At 37.7% G+C, this 18,299-nt stretch overlaps 1 pseudogene; it reads left to right on the forward strand.

The window, feature by feature from the left end:
• Positions 1-1,474: 1,474 nt before the first annotated feature.
• On the forward strand, positions 1,475-13,186 carry LOC118803438 (annotated as a pseudogene).
• Positions 13,187-18,299: the final 5,113 nt, after the last annotated feature.

An 18,299-nucleotide genomic window follows, 5' to 3' on the forward strand; every position in this document is an offset into this window, starting at 1 on the left:
TTCAGGGGCAGGCTAAACTGTCTCCATTTTTTGGTGGATTCTCCCCTGGGAGTAGGCAGGGGTAGCCACTATGGCATTAAAATTTGGGTCAGACTCAGGTAGTACAGACAGAATAGGGAGGACTTGGAGGACTTCAGTGATATTCTGGAGTTGTGTGAGTGCCTGCTGTATGACATGTTAATGTTTCCCAATAACTACTTCTTGATTTGCAAGAGGAGATTTAATTCACTCCAGAAATATGTGTTCTGCTGGTTCCATAAATGGCTGGTTTTCTGTAACGCAGCAACCCACCCAGAGGTTGATTCAAATGCAGGTCCTTGGGTGAGAGGGCCAGTGTTTATTTGATTGAGCTACTGCTAACAGCTGGAAGGTGCTAGATCCAAGTGCAGAGCAACTCAAGAAATAGGAACCTAAATGAAAGAAACAAGGATGCCAAGAGCAAGGATTGAACCTGTGACCTTGAGTTACAGGGGCATGTGTTTAATGTACAATGTTGCAAGGGTTAGAAACAAAGAGAAATAAAAATGGTGGGAAACAAAACAAAAAGGAAGGAAAGCCCAAACTAAAGAAATACCACAACAGCATCTTCAAACAAAGGAAAGATTTTCAGAAGGTTTAAAGAAAAAAAAACTCAACATAAAAAATGCTCAGCAGTTTTCTTTCGCTTTTCTTAGGTGCAGTTTTGAGGAAGAAAGACACAACTCAAGAAGGAGGACAGGCTTGTTGGCTGTTTGCCAGAACTCTGAAACAAAGACTCAGCAATGTGAGTATCTGTCTCAGGCCTTAAGTAGGCTTGCATCCAGGTGTAGGAGGTGGCCTGGCTCTGGGTCTTGCCCTTACACCAGGGGTGTCCAATCTTATCTGCAAAGGGCTGGTGTGGCTGCAGGTTTTCACTCCAAAAAAGCAGCTCACCTGATGAAATGAAATAAGACCAATTAATTGAACAAGTGGAGTTAGGTGTGCTCCAGCTTATTTGGAGTGAAAACCTGCAGCCACACCAGCACTTTGCAGATAAGATTAGACACCCCTGCCTTACACTGAACAAAAAGATATATCAGGAAAAAAATTTAAAGGCCATATGAAAATTAGGTTTATTTAGATTTAGATTGGCTTATTGAGGACTTTTTTTAATTTGACTTTTTTTCTATCCAAACCATAGAGTAAGAACAAAGGAAGCCCATGGAGGATCCTCCCGAGAGTAAGCTTGAAAATACTGACATTCATGCAAACACACATACATACATACAAGCAACGAAATAATTTACATTTACATATTTACATTTTAATATTTTCATATTCACTTACAGTGCCCAATTATAGTGGACATTAATCACAATGTAATTTCACCACTTTCAGTAAAAAATCAGTTGTAAAAAGCATAGTGTTTAAATAGTTGAATTTCGATTGTATATTTCTTCTTCAAATATATCTTTCTTAAAAGTTCTATTACATTCCAGTGTCTGAGGATCTGAGGATGGTGCTGTTGGGTAATGCTGGTGTTGGAAAAAGTGCAACAGGAAATGCAATATTAGGAAGAGAAGCTTTCAGAGAGACTGAAACTACAGAGTGTGAGATACAGAGAGGAAGAGTGGAGAACAGAAACATCTCAGTCATCAATACTCCAGCAATCAACATCACAACTCTCAGTACAGACCAGCTGAAGACTGAAATAGAGAGGTGTATCTCACTGTCTTCTCCTGGTCCTCATGTGTTCCTGCTGGTGATCAGAGTGGGGAGATTCACAGAAGACAAGAGAAACACTGTGAAGTGGATTCAGGAGAACTTTGGAGAAGAAGCTCTGAAGTTCACCATGGTGCTCTTCACTGGGAGAGAAGAAATGTCAAACAGACAATGGATCAAATTTTCTCAGGATGCTGAGATGCTTGAATTCATTAATAACTGTGGAGCTGGATATTGTGTAATAAATAGTAAGAAAGAGGCTATTCCTGCTCAGATCACAAAGCTCCTGGAGAAGATTGAGACCGTGGTCCAACAGAACATGGGTCAGAATTACACTCATGAAATGTACGAGGCAGTCCAGATGAACAGAGTAATAGAAAAACAGGAGGAGGAAAAAAACATAGAGCAGAAAAGAAAGAGAGAAGAGCAAGAGAGACAAAAACAGGGAGATGGAAGAAAAAGAGAAGGAGGAAGGAAAAGATGAGAGTAAACCAGAAGAAACAGAAAAAAGAAAAGAAAAAGAAGAGGCATGTGAACCGAGAGCAGAAGGAGAAATCCATGCAATGCTGGTACAAACAACTAGCACTAGAGATGACAGAGCTCCAAGCAAAGAGGATTTGGAAACTCTAAGGAGGAGACAGAATATGAATACAACATCACATGATGAAGCAACAAAGTCTGAAGAAGAGATGCAAACAGTAGAGAGAGAGTCTGAGGTGGCCAGAGAGAGCCAGGAGGAATCGACTAAGCATTCGATTGAGAGGAAGATAGACTCTATAAAAGAAGATTTCAGCACACAAGCGGAAAGCCGAAGAGAAAGAGAAAGGAAGATGTTCGATGAGCAGAGAACAACATTGGAGTCCTTAAAATATTTAAGGAGACAAGAGGAGAGACAGAAAGAGAGAGAGAAAGGAAGAAGAAGGATGAGCAGCGAGCAATGGAGTCCTTAAAAGATTTAAAGAGGCAAGAGGAGAGCCGGAGAGAAATGGAAAAGAAGAAGTGGGAGGAGCAGAGAAAAGCAAAAGAGTCCTTCAAAGATTTTAGGAGACAAGAAAAGAGTCATAGAGAAAGGGACAAAATGAAGTGGGAGGAGCAGAAAGGGGCAGTGGGAGGAATTAAACCAGATAGAGGTATGCATAATACTTTCATGTTGATATTACTACACTGATTTCAGTGTTCATGACTACCAAGTAAAATGGTGATTCAGTGTGAGGGTCAGTTAGGCCCAGTTCCAGACAAAATCCTTGAATATGCATCAGAAAAAAGGGGTACCTATTAGGAATGGGCAAATTTTCTTGCGAAAATCATTTCTCAATTCGTCAGTTAGTATTATTGTTGATGAAACTGTTTCAATAAATAGACAAATTCTTTTCTGAACACCTGTATATTCATGGGAATTTCCTGTAGCTTTTGAGACGCCTTTTCCAAAGCTTGTTTTGTAGCACATTGTAGCACATTGTGGCACATTTTGTGGATTACTTGGTCTTGTGGGTCCAGTTTCAGCAGTTGCCAGATGTCTTTATCTTCTCCAGGTTGTCCCTTTTGATAGAGCATGACAGCAAGCATCTCAGAATGGACTGGAATTTCTGTGCTAAAAGGCACAGTTGGAGCATATGTCTGGAATGTCTCCAAAAAAGACTTCAGCTGTATAGCAGCAAATGCAAATAACTAAAGTTTAGCCTAAAAAAGAGGGTCATCAGTGGCCTCTTTTACTGTACAATAGGATGCAGATAATGGCACTTTTCTTTCTGAAAGTTTCTTGTGGCTGCTGTTGTACTCCTGCACTGCTGGCCACAGTTCTATTGCCTACTTGGCAACTGCTCAGGCTTCCACCCATCGATGGGTACAGAACTTCAGAGGAAACGTTGTTTCGTTGCCTCAATGAAATCGTCTCACCTTGCTGGTGAGTAATGAAACAACTGCCAAAGAGCTCTCAGTACATCTCCCACCTACCAACCCTTTTCTTTCTCTTCATTTTGAAAGCTTCTATGCACAACATGCAAACCACAACTTCCCAGATTAATAAGCTTTGGTGCATCTGGGTCCTCTTGGCTCTTGTCCACTCAGGATATACTCAGAAACGTCCAGTTGACCATAGGGCTATCCACTGAGACCTACATAAGCTTATTACAATTAAGTGGTGACAGGGTTCTCTTCATTTTCTCCAAAAGCTCCTCTGCGTGAATGTGTTCATAAACTCTGAACCAAAATAATGCACTTATCCTTCAGGTTCACTCCAGTACCGCACAACAACATCCATCTGTTCTTTCTGTCACTTTATTTAGGCATTGATCAAAAGACACTACATAGCACTGAGCATTTCTAATATCTTAGATCAACTGCTCTTTGAAATATGGACACAAGGAAAAACATACAAGGTGAGCCAATTTTGTAACACCACATGAAGAATGTTTGGCAATCTCTCTTTTGGGAACATCTGACCAACAATGATTGACATACCAGCTGGAGTTGAATGAGTAGTGTGGCCATCTTGACCCAGTAAATCTCTACTTCAAACATGGCTTGATTTAAAAAAAATATATATATGCTGAGCTGCCTTGTGCTCCTGAGCCTTTTCCCTGTTCACCTGTAATGGACAATGCTTCCATGACTGTCACTTTCCTTATGTACAATGGCTGTTTGTGGCTCTTGGTTTGTTCAACAGCTACTACTCTTACCTGGGTCTTTTAATGATGGCACCTTTATAAAATGTCTTGTTTCATTGTCCAGCAACTTTACCTTGCCCTAGTGTATGGCTCTTGAGAGCTGAGTTGCCCATATTACCAACATCAAAAGACGTCTTACAAAACTTACAGTATGCCCTAAGCACATCTCCTGATACTTCCCCAAGCCAGTCTCTGAACTTTTTTCCACTCATTCTTGAACTTACATTGTCTTCCTGACATTTTGTCACTCACTTCTGTAATTAGAAGACAAAGGTCATTGAAACATTTTGGTATACAGTCAGAACCTTTAGGTGTTTTTAATGTCAATGGTTTTATTATGATCTCCTCTTAATGCTGTTTTATTTCTTGCCTTGTTTTAATGGTATGTTTTAATATTGTTATTATTATTATTGGGGGGCAGTTGTGGGCTAGAGATTACTGAAAGGTTGCTGGTTCGATCCCCAGAGCCAACTGTACGTGAAGTGCCCTTGAGCAAGGCACCTAACCCCCAACTGCTCCCTGGGCGCCGCGGATAGGGCTGCCCACCACGCCGGGCAAGTGTGCTCACTGCCCCCTTGTGTGTGTGTTCACTAGTGTGTATGTGGTGTTTCACTGCACGGATGGGTTAAATGCAGAGGTAAAATTTCCCCGTTGTGGGACTAATAAGGGTCACTTAATCTTGTATTTTTTATAGTATTCCATCATTGTATTTTATTTTGTTTCTTTTGGAAAGCCCTTTGTGCACCAAGCTTGGTAAGTGTTATGTCATTATCATTATAAAACTAAACATGCCAACCAATTTAACATTGTTCCACCATTTAAAACATGTTGAGATAAAGCAACATTAATCTATAATCCTAATACAAACTACCACAGTTACCAGCCAATAGCTAATACTTTTACATTTGAAGAATAATGTAGCTTACAATATTCAGAGTTTTGGCTCTGAATGTCATCCAACCTGCATGTGCTATCATGTGCCATGGGTGTAACCAGGGTGTGTTCAGTGTTGCCACAACCAAGAGCAGCCTATTCAAAATACACTCGTCCATAAACTCATTTGAACCTTCATATGATCTTGAACATAACTTAGCCCTTTCAGATGGTATGTTATTCATTTAGGGGAGCTCTATTAGCCTAGTCATTTCAGTTTCAGTTAAAGAAAAATAGGAGAATATTGAAATAATCCAGGACATTTAACTTTTTCTTTCATTTTCCATTCATTTTGACTGACTGATGACTGATAAATTGATAAACCAGTTTTCCAGGTTTCCTAGGATGCATGGAAACCCTGTTATGAGTGTCTTTTAATGTTGGCTTGTCGTAACATTCGTGACTCCTAAAAGGCAAACTGATATCAGGGATCTAATGTCTGGTTCAAGATACACATGAATATTTAATTAATACAAAGACCGCTGTACTACACAAAAGGCGTTAAGGCCAAGGAGTTAAGGCTTTAACATGCTGTGTTTTCAAAAATTTCACAGAGAACAGGCATCCAGAAGCACATCTTACAACAGCTCCTGCACATTCCAGTGATTTATGTATTATTATATCATCACTGTCGGAACAAAACTCTCCAAAAATCTCCATTTTTGTTGTTTTTTTTTTTCTACAAAATTTTAAAATTTTAAAATGCCAACTGTTCCATTAATAATCCATTAGCTTCCATTCAAAGTTAAAAATGTATTTTTTTTCCTTCTCCTGTACAGTTAGCATTTGTAGAGGTTTTATTGTGACAACATCAACCCATTGTTTAATGATTTGATATGTAGAGAATGTTAATAATGCATTCTGTTCTTTCAGTGTCTGATTTGAGGATTGTGCTGCTGGGTCCTGCTGGAGCAGGAAAAAGCACAACAGGAAACACCATCTTGGGCAGAGAAGCATTTGGGACAGATGACAACACTGCTACAAAGTGTGAGAGACAGGACGGAATGGTGGGAAATAAAACCATAACTGTGATTGACACCAAGGGAATCTTATTTAGGGCTGATGTTTCTGTGATTTTAAAATATTGCGAGCAGTTTGAACAGTGTCTCTCCTTGTCTACCCCTGGCCCTCATGTGTTCCTGCTTGTAATACAATATAAGCCTTTATGCAGTACAGTTTATGCAAGAATTTTAATGAACACTTTCGGGCAGGAATTCTTGAAACGTATTTTAGTGCTGATCACCCATGGAGACTCAAGGGCATTAAATCAGAGTTCGGAACTACAGCGACTTGTGAACAGCTGTGGAGGAATATATCAGATCTTCAACAACATGAAGAAAGGGGACCATGCTCAGGTCACAGAGCTGCTGGAGAAGATAGAGACTGTGGTAGAGATGAATGGAGGAAAACCCTATACTAATGAGATGTACAAGGAAGCTCAGAGAAACAGAACAGAAAAAGAAATGAAAGACGAGATAGAAAAACTAAAAAAGAAGATAGATGAGATAGAAAAGAGGAACACACAGCAGCCTCAGGGGGATTCAAATGAGTCGTATTGTTCTTTGCTATAAATATATGTAAAGAAACTGACAAAACTTGCCATTGTAAGGACTTTGTTTTTCTGTTGTATGAAAGATACACTATATGGCCAAAAGTATGTAGATACCTGACCATCACACTAATATGAATATATTGCCCATAGTGACCTTAGGCTTGTGTGCAGCCATGGAAACCCATTTCATGGCGCTCCTGACAGACATTTCTCATTGCTTCCAGAGGTATGCAGTGAGTGATGCAACAGAGGATAGGTGATTTTTACATGGCCCGCTTTATGAGTTTGCATGGTTGACCGCATTGTAGTTGAGTGGTTGTTGCTCCTAAATGCTTCCATTTCAAAATAATAGTTTTACTGGGGCAGATTTAGTGGGTCAGAAATTTCCCAAATAACTTGTGGCAAAGGTGGCATTCTATGACAGTGCCACAATTAAGGTCATTGAGCTCTTCACTATGATCCATTCTACTGCCAGTGTTTGTCTATAGAGATTGCACGGCTATGCACTTAAATTCATCTGTTAGCAGTGTTTGTGGCTTAAACCCCTAAAATCAAAAATAAGGGGTGGGTGGGCCATCCACTTTTGCCCATATAGTGTATGTAGCCAAGAGGTTAAATACAATTTACTATGAAAATATCTTAAAAAGCTCGGAGAAAGATAAGAGAAAAGATATTCCTAATTGTTTGAAAACAGTCTGAGACAATACTCTCAAAAACATGAGGCTGTATTTAAAGAGACTCTTTAAACATGTCTTTTCTTTGACTTTTAACATGATTGTTGAGACCGTTTCATGTAAATTATGATGGAAAACCGATTCACATGTAATGCTGTTAATGTAGTGCTGATTAAACATGAACTCGACTTAACTGTGCTCTGACAGTCCTCTGTACACTGACGTCATGTTTAGCGATATACATATAGTTTCACCTTGAGTTTCATCTTGAGTCACTGGCATTAGTGCTTTACTGTGTTCATGCACTATTCCTTTTTCTTGATAACTGAGTACTACATAGAATTGTTTCTATTGTGCAAAACATCCTGGATTTTGTTGTTGGAATACACACAAAATTTGAGTGAGATAACTCTTGTTTTCTTTTCATCCAGTGCTTTAGGTAACTTGAGCTATTTGATCCTAATAAACTTTGCCACATCTTGCTCCTACAAATAGTAACTTTGTACAGCTTGAAATTGTTGTGATAAATCATAAAACTAGTGTAAACATATAACAGCCATATATTTACAGAAATGTGTCCTTTTCTACCCTTTGCTCATAGAATGTTGCTTTTAACCTTACAAGAATTTCTTTATGCCCAGAGAAAAGTTAAACTTAGGACAACTACTGAATTGAATCATTCCCAGCACCCTAAATTCTTTACAGAATTTTACTCCAAAGTGAAATAAAAACCCTGGCATTAATCAATACTTTGGATAATAGTGCTAGCAAATTATTCTCCAAGTGGGCTGATTAAACTTAAGCAATGTTTTTCCTCTACAAGGTATGCATTCTTGCATTAACCCTCTAAACAGGGATGCGGGAAGCGGGAGTGCTGAGGATGCAGTAGCACACCCAGATTTTGGATTGTTTTATTGCAACTGCTATATTCGCAACTGTATTTTTATGTTTTATTCACATACTTTCAAAACCTGTAGTAGCCCATCACTGGTTTACATTAATTACTGTATTTTTATTATAGGGAGTCCCACAACAACTGTCCCCCGTTTTGGGAGCGTCACTACATATGACTAACATATATTTATTTTCAGGCTTACTCAGTTTTAAAAACCCTTAGTTCTGAAGCTGTTTTACCTGGAGTAGATCCTTTTGCCCTTTGTGACTGCAACAGCCTATAATTAAATCTATACTGGATGACTTCCTAACTAATGCTCTGTGTTTTGGTTTTGTGTGGGTCTGGGGGGTTGAGAGTCCACTCTTGTTTGTGTTTTGGCCCACCCTAGATGGGTTTTTTACAACTGAAGTTATGATTATTCACAGAACAGAACAATCCACCCAGGCAGGCAAGTCTACTTTAGAAACATCTGTGATCATGAACTGAAACAGGAAGGCACAAAATATAAAATACTAGAGCTATCAAACCATGAGAAACAAAGGTCAGGGCAAGGTTTTCAGTCTGTCTTCAGGTGAGTATTTTTGGGTCAGATTCATAAAACTCAGCAGTAAAAGTTCACTGTCATGGAAAATGTGAGCCACAGTAAATAAGAGCTGTTCATAAAGTCACTGTGGTGGGAAATAGTGCACCAGTGTCCCTTTAACACAGTATCATTTTGTCCTGGGAAAGAGCCAATCAGAACTGACATTTAAATTAGCTCATACATATTAATGACCCACTTCAAGAGAAGCTCTGGTTAGCTGCCAAGAAAAATGAACTTTGCAGAAACAGAGCTACAGTTTTGAGGGAAGAAGTTCTCATAAATAACAGTAAGATGTTTGACAAAAAATACTTTTAATCAAGACACAAAACGAGGTTTCTTCATCAGAAAATGTTTTTTTGGTATAAAATGTATACAAAATCTAATTATAACGTCTTAAAATTCAACATTTAGTTGTAGAAATTATATTTGAATGACATTTTCTTATTTTACCATTTCTGATTTAATACATGAAACAAATTATTAAAATCTACACAAACTTTCACACATTGAATCATCTTTTACATGAAGGCATCTAAAGAGCATCTGATTCCCAAATAATGCTGTTGCATAAAAACATACATGTGATGTAAACTTGAACAATGTGCTGTTGTAGTTTCTGCATTCATTTGGCAACAACTCTCCAGCTGATGTTGTGAGTTTATCCAAAAGATGATGTATGAAAGTTTGTGTACATTTTAGATTCATTTTGATACATTTGGAATTTTCACATAAGTGCCACTCTTGTTTGGAACATTACAATGCTTTCCAAAACAAAGGAAACTATTTAAAACAATCAAATAGTTTTAAATAGAATCAAATAGTACAAAAAGACCTATAACTAAAGAATACGTAATTTACACACATCTGTTAAAAGGAGTTCACACATGAGTTATCTAATTACACAGCCAAAAGATATTTTGTTATCATAGATACATACTGGGCAAAATATAAAGCTTATATCGCTATTAGAAAGTTACACATCTCCACAATTCACTGTAGTGATACATGAGCTGATGTTGTACAGCTCATTGCATATTAATGAAAACGTGTTTTCTTAATGCACAGGAAAACACTGCACATATTACTTAATTAAATACACATACCAACAATTACATGAACTGTAATTTATAATCATTTGTACATTTTCAAAATCTGATGAACCAATGATCAGTTAATGGCAGTAGTTAACCATGATTCTTAAACCTTGCCCCGCCCACACACACACTTTCCATCTAAAAAAAGGCCTAGTTAACTGTGTCCTCTCCTAAAGTGCTGCAAAAGTAGAAATGCAACAATTGAATAGCAAAGTGTGGGCTAATAGCTAAATAAAATAGCTAATTTCTTAAGCAAATTGTAAATCCTCCTTACAAATAATTACATCATACAAGCTCTGTGTGCACTTCAGAGAAATATGGAGATGATGGGCAGGGTTCAGAATGCATGACAGTCACAGCCTCCTACCACACAAAACTAACAACAGTTCACACCTTCTTGGTTTTCACATCATGACAGCGCACTCACAACCAAGCAGCCACGAGCGTCAGACACATTAGCACCAGAAAAATGACCAGTAGTTCAGCATGATAGCTGTTTTCCCAAATAAACATTACACAAACAGTGTCAGCGGCAGCCAGAATAAAATTAGCGGGCACGGCAGTGACGTCCTCCTCGCTAGTGCTAACGCTACTCTTGGCTTCCATCATGAACCAACAAGCTAGCTAGCTTTTTTTGCTAGCTTCATCCCCAGAGCCTGCGTGTCTCCACAGCAGATGTAACTTGTCATAAACTTAGAGATAACAAAGCATACCCCAAGTCAATCGAGTATATCCCCTGTAGAGGGAAGATTCTATTGGTCAATTTTACTGTCGTTTGAAATTGGTCTCTCACTGAATTACTATTGCTTGGCCCTCTGTAAAGTTATAGCTGGACCACCAATCACCAACATTCTTTCCAGCAACAGCAGATACGGCAACATTCTGATAGGAAGACAAAGGGGCTTCTTTAATTTAAACTTTCACCTTCCAGCACAAATTACATAGGCAAGTGTGAAGTATTTGCTTACATTGCTCATTTCTAAGGACAGTCGGAACTGTTCAATTTTAAATATTATTTTTAGAATATCTTAGGCCCTTTCTGAGGGCGTAGAGGGCCATGACAGTTTTCCTCTGGTTAATGGTTTATTAAAAAGTTATTAGGCGTTATCAATCATTCAAATGTTTAAAATAGTGCTCTTCTGTATGTTTTCATAGACTGCAAAATAATATCACAATCTTTCTTGATAGCAATACAAGGTTGCTTCTGTGCACATCAGATGGTCTAAAAATGTACTAGCTACAAGTGATTTTAAATTAATTTGATTGGTTGTTTTATACTACAGTTATATTAACGCTCAATGCTGTATGTCTACTAAATATAATCTCTGTAATCACCAGAGCCTTTGTTTGATATTTTAGAAACACAGAAGTTCTGTCCTTTTGAGAATGGTATACTTTGAACTTTTGAGAATGGAAGTACTGTAAAGCTTAATGACATATCATTCTTTGCTATTGAAGCAAATACAGTGGTTTCCACACAAACTGTTGGGCTTTATGTAAGTCAGTTTGGCTCCAGAAAATGTGCAATTAACAATTACAGTTTTACAAATCATATATCTTGTATTCACAGAACTGGAGCAGTCTGCAGTCCGGATTGTTCTTCTGGTTAAAACTGGATCAGGAAAGAGTGCAGCAGGAAACACCATCCTGGGCAGAGAGGCTTTCACAGTGGACTGCTCTCCTGAGTCACACACTAAAACATGTGAGGAGCAAAATTAACGGAAGAGCCATCTCAGTCATTGACACTCCAGGACTTTGTGACACATCAATGCCTGCTGAGTCGGTAAAAGCTGAAGTGGAAAAGTGTGTCTACATGTCAGTTTCTGGTCCACATGTGTTCCTACTGGTGATCAGACTTGGAGTAAAATTTACAGAAGAAGAGAGGAACACAGTGAAGTGGACTCAGGAGAACTTTGGAGAAGAAGCTTCAATGTACACAATCATATTGTTTACTTTTAAAGATCATGTGAAAGGAAAACCTGTAGAACAATACATATATAATGGATATCTCAGAAAAATTATTAACAGTTGTGGAAACAGGTACCACTGCCTTAACAATGAGGACAAAAGAGAACCACACTCAGGTTGATGAACTGCTGAAAAAAATAGAGGACATGATAGAAAAGAACCAGGGAAAGTACTACACTAATGATATGTATGAGGATGCTCAGAATAAGATCAGAGAAGAAAAAGAGAGGCAGAGACAGGAAGAAGAGATAGAAAGGGTCAAAAAGAAATACTTAACAATGGAAACTCTTAAGAAATTATTCATGTTTTTATTTTTACAAAAGTCAGTACCAACAATTATCCTTAGACTGCTTTGGAAGGTGCTCTGTTGGCTGATTTCCACAAACTTCTAAATTGACAAATACATTGAAACAGGGGTGTTTGAGTAGGAAAATCAGCAGATTGTGAAAATGGTTGTTTGATTATGGAGCTGGAGGGCTGAAGTCCAGCACAGTTTAGTGACTTATTTGTTTCAAAAACACCTGATTCAACACATGCGGGGAGGGTTTCCCAAAAACAATCAATCTTAGCAAATAAGAAACAAAGAAATGAAGGTCAAAAAATAATAAGCTATTTCTGTGAGTGTTTCCCATAGGGCTTAGTAATGATGTAAAGGACTTCATTGTGTGGAAAAAAAAAATAATAAAAAATTGTTTTCGTAGTATAAAACGTGTAAAAACACCTGGGGAAAGAACCTCCCTGGAGAATCTTGCACCATTTTGCCATGTTTCTTTCAGAATGTGTAATGTACAGTGAAAGGAAATTTGGCTTGCAGGATTGGAGAAGGTAAAGTAATCATCTTATGTCTGTATGTCAGAGCATTTTTTTTCCCAACCATGTCTTTCTCAACCATAATTTCCTGTTTTCCCACATGACAGCTTGTTTGTCTTTGTACTGGCCAACCACCAGCTATGTATAAAGATGTATAAAGATGCCCTTCTATCCCAAAAGTAAATGAGTGTGTCTCTGAACATTGATGCACCTGTGTCTCTTGTTCTAGAGCACTCCCAAAGCTTCGACGGAGAACAATCAGATAGAACGAGAAGGTGGGATCAGACAGGGACAAAGGAAACCATTCCTTACATACGTCAAATCATTTTAGTCATTGAATTTAGTTTCTAAACCGTGTTATTAATTAAAAGTTTAACATTAAGCACAGGCTTCTAGCAATTTATGTCACATTATGTCTTAATTGTTCCTATTTATTTTAATAAGCTATGACAAAACACAAATGGCAGCAAAATAAAAACACTTGAATTGTCAATTGTGTTTATTAGTATTAAATGGTAACTGTAATTATATTAATTACATGATATTATACTTCTAGCTTCATCCCCATCATATATATTATACTTCATTAATTATTATTATTATTATTATTATTATTATTATTATTATTATTATAACAACAAGAAAATTTTACAATCCCATTTCCAAAAAAAAGTTGGGTCGCTGTGCAGAATGTAAATAAAAATAGATTGCAATGATTTGCAAATCATGTAAACCATATTTTTAAAGGAAAGTAGTACAAAGACAACATATCAAATGTTGAAACTGAGAAATCTTATTGTTTTTTGAAAAATATATGCCCATTTTGAATTTGATGCCAACAACACGTTCCAAAAATTTGGGACGGGGGCCTGTTTACCACTGTGTTCCATCACCTCTTCTTTTAACAACACTCTGTAAGTGTTTGGGAACTGAGGAGACACTGCTGTAGTTCTGAAAGTGAAATGTTTTCCTGTTCTTGTTTAATATAGAATTTCAGCTGCTCAACAGTTTGGAGTCTCCTTTGTCATATTTTTCATTTCATAATGCACCAAATGTTTTCAGTGGTGACAGGTCTGGACTGCAGGCAGGTCAATTTAGCACCTGGACTCTTTTAATATGGAGCCATGCTGTTGTAATGCATGCAGAATGTGGTTTTACATTGTCTTGCTGAGATAATCAAGGCCTTTCCTGAAAAGATGTCGTCTGGATGGCAGCATATGTTGCCAAAACATGTATATATCATTCAGCATTAATGGTGCCTTAACAGATGTGCATGTCACCTATGCCATGTGCACTATGCCCCCTAAACCATCATGAATACTGGCTTTTGAACTGTGCACTGATAACAAGCTGAGGGGTCTTTAGCCTGGAGGAAACAATGTCCATGATTTCCAAAAAGAATTTCAAATTTTGATTAGTCAGATCACAGGACACTTTTCCACTTCCTCTCAGTCCATTTTAAATGAGCTCAGGCCCAGAAAAGGCGGTGGTGTTTCTGGGTCCTGTTTATGTTTGGTTTCTTTTTTGCATTTTAGAGTTTTAACTTGTATTTGTGGATGAAGTGATGAACTGTTTTCATAGACAGTGGTTTACAGAAGTGTTTCTGAGCCCATGCTGTGGTTTCCTCTACAGAATCTTGTCTGTTTTTAATGCAGTGCTGCCTGAGGACCCAAAGATCATGGCCAGCAAATACTGGTTTTTGGCCTTGTCCCTTACATACAGAGATTTCTCCAGATTCTCTGAATCTTTTAATGTTACAATGTACCGTAGATGATGAAAAGCATAAGTTCCTTGTTATTTTATGTTGAGAAACGTTATTCTTGACTTGTTGCATTTGATCATGCAGTCTTTCACAGAGTGGTGAACCCCTCTTCATCTTTACCTCTGAAAGACTCAGCCTCTCTGAGATGCTCTTTTTATACCAATATCATGTTACTGACCTGTTGTCAATCAACCACCAGGTGTTTTTTTGCATTACACAACTTTACCAGCCTTTTGTTACCCCTGTCCCAACTTTTGTGGAACATGTTGTTGGCATCAAATTCAAAATAGGCATTTATTTTTCAAAAGAAAATATCTCAGTTTCAACATTTGATATATTGTCTTTGAAATAATGCATCATTGCATTTTTTTTATTTACATTTTTCACAGCGTCCCAACTTTTTTGGAAATGTTTTCAAGGGTCCAATGCCACCCCTTTGGAAATCTACATGGGTGAAAGGCCTTGTTTAATTGAGAAATTGACTGACCTCTACCAGTTTCTGTGGAAAAACAAGCCAAATACAAAAAGGGACAGACATGACAAAGATATCAACAGGCAAACAGGATCCAAAAAGGGTAGGGCACATGACAAACAGGACAGCTGAAACAGATCAGTATTCAAGGGCAAAAACTTTGGCCTAACAATCACCACAAAAAAAGTCTTTTATTAACGTGTACCTTGGAAACCCTGAGCCCACCAACTTTGTGAAAAATTAAAAGCTTTCAGCCGTTGACAAGCTTACCTTCGACATATTCTGTCCCATGCTGTGTGCATAGATGATAAGTTAACATCAGGATTGCCAAGAACAGTGTAGCCTATGGACGCCTCTGTGACTCAGCTGCTCGGCTACATCTTCTGCTGCTGAAAACATGCTCAGAGTATAATCTTCTAATCACCAATAGAACATTGCAAATACCAATGTGTAAAAGAATGTGATGGATGCATCCATGTTCACATCACTGGCACTTCACCGACTGTCATTGTGACTTATTATATTAGTTAGTTACCATATTAGTTAATCTTAGTTACTGTTACAGATGATTTCTATGTTAGTTCATGATTTGGTCATGCATAGTTACTAGTTTGCTAAACAGTTTTAATTTAAAGTGTTACCATGTTTTCTTCACAGGTAACTCAGCATTAAAGGTTCTGAAGAAGACACCACATTCTGCCTTCATCAAACAATGTTGCGTGAGTTGCTTCACTTCCAGTGTTGTTCTTGATGATCTTATCTGTTTGAGGTATCATCAAAAGCTGTACAGGCATGTTGCCAGACAGGACATTTTTACCTGTTTATGCCTGCATCCTTAATCTGTCCTTTCACTTCAAAAACTCTTCAGTAATACTTTATTTGAAGGCTACCTACATTGGTATTACACAGCATGCAAAAGTACTAAGTAACATATTTATGAAGCAGTAGTTGAGTATTTATGACCAGCTTATGCAAGTAACCACAAAATGACATAATATGTTCTGTGAAGTAAATGATATTGTATTGACATAAAGGATCTTAAACTAAAGTGAGCAGTTGTTCCATTTTAAACAATATCATGAAACATCATTGCAAGTGATAGAACTCAGAAGGAAGGTCTAGTTAAGATGTTTATATCTGTTCTACTTAGTTCTACTTAGTTCTACATGAGTTATCTTTCAGTTTAGCGTCTCTGCCCCCCAATGATCTCAAAGCTGGGAATCGAAATGCTAGAGTCTGGAATATTAGCGTGAAGCCATATCTCACAGAAACACAACACACTACACTCCTAGTACTCCTGCTGGGTGTCGATCAGCACATTCAGTTCATCCACCTTACTACTGAGAGACCTCACATTCCTCATTATAATGGAGGGGAAGAATGCCTTGTAATGTCTCCTCTTGTCTTTAACTTTAACTCCAGCTCTGCATCCCCTGAACAGTCTCTGTAGTTCTCTAGTAATGGGAACATTAACAGCGCGTGGAGCAGATATATGGAGTTTCAGAAGCTGCTTGCACGAGTAGGTAAGGGATTGTTCACCATTCTGAGTCAGAAAAGTACTTCTAACTAAAGAAAGGCAGGTCTGATCAAGACAAATTTATGTAGAAGTGAGAGGATAAAAACTAAGAAAGTGAGAACACTTTGCTCTTTCATGATGTGGGCCCTTCAAAATGTTCTTTAAAGAGCCATACAACATGTTTTGCATTGCAAAAAAGAACTATTTTACCATCAAATGATGAAAAGAGAGTTTGTCACGGTTCTATACATAAACATTGCCCTACACTAAAGAACCTTTGAAGACCACTTTTTTAAGTGTTCAGTCATAAGACAGTCTGTATCTCAGGGACAGATTGTCTTTAAGTGTTTGTCTTTAAGTCTTTAAGGCTTTTAGTGTTCATTGCTACAACTGTTCTTTACTAAAAGCTGCTTTATGCTCACAGTAATACCATACAGATATGGTGTTATGAGTCCTACCAGACAGCAGGGAGCAGGGAGAGTGCTTCAGTCATTTTAAAAAGTCTGGCTTGTTCAAGCTTGTTTAACAGGAACTACATTTGTGTTTATGAACTTTCCATTACACTTACAGGACATCAGCCCATATTAACAGTGCCTGTATGAACCATGTATTGTAAATCTCCATGATTAAGGCTCATTCCAAAACATGGAAAACATGGATTTTCACTTTTTTCACAAGTTTTTGAACCCTGGCTATTGAGCACCTTCACTATTATTACAGCAGCAGTTCTCTCCATGCTGATACTATCCTGATTATTCTTCATCTGGTTGTATAAGCAGCCTTATTTCTCTGTTTTTAACTGTTCTATTTAATAATCACATTGTAAAGTTACATTTGTTTGCTAATGTAATGTCAGCTGCCAAGTAGAGTTACTATAGACATTTAGGTGAATTCTCTTTGTAAAGAGTTTTATAAGTGAACACCAGCTAGTTCTAAAGCTATAGTGCTAGCGCTTTTAGCACATATTAGCAGCTAGAAAGTGGATTGTTTTTGCTCTTATTTTTACACTATCAAGAAGCAATGAAAATATTTTTTCACTCCACACGTGATTCAAATACCTGTAGACATTTGTGTGAGCATGTGTGTAGAAACATCTAAGATATGTTATGATGCTGACAATAGTATGTTATTATAATTAAGACCTAGCAGGAGAGCTAGCTAAATCTGTCAGTAACACTTACCATGAAGGCTGTATTCATGAAAAGTTATAAATATGCTTAATAATATAGTGGCCGACAAGACCCAATACACTGTACAATTAAAAACACTTTACAAACTCATAAATGCACTGAAAATACAGAAAACTCTTTAGTCAGAATGACCACATCAGCACTGCATTTCACAAACACACTACAAATACAGAAAACACACGCACCTTCAGAAACACTGTAAAGCCAGTCACAACACAACAGAAATGTTTCTGAATAAAACAATGATGGAAAATCACTGACAGAAGCTGGTAAGACTGCAGAAGCTCAAGTTCCAGTAAGTTCATGGTTGACTTGGCTGGCTAGTTAGCTGTCTGACATGCCATCGTTACACAATGGTAGTTATCAGTCATATTTGGCATTGCTGTTTGAAATGTTACAGTTACACTCTACAGCCAATTCCCATTATATGTTATATTTATATAGATGTTATATTTATGCCTGTTATCGCACAGTTGCACTGTCAGTTTTGCACTGTTGCTACTA

Source organism: Colossoma macropomum, unplaced genomic scaffold (genome assembly GCF_904425465.1).
Source record: "Colossoma macropomum unplaced genomic scaffold, Colossoma_macropomum, whole genome shotgun sequence".
NCBI classification, from domain to species: domain Eukaryota; kingdom Metazoa; phylum Chordata; class Actinopteri; order Characiformes; family Serrasalmidae; genus Colossoma; species Colossoma macropomum.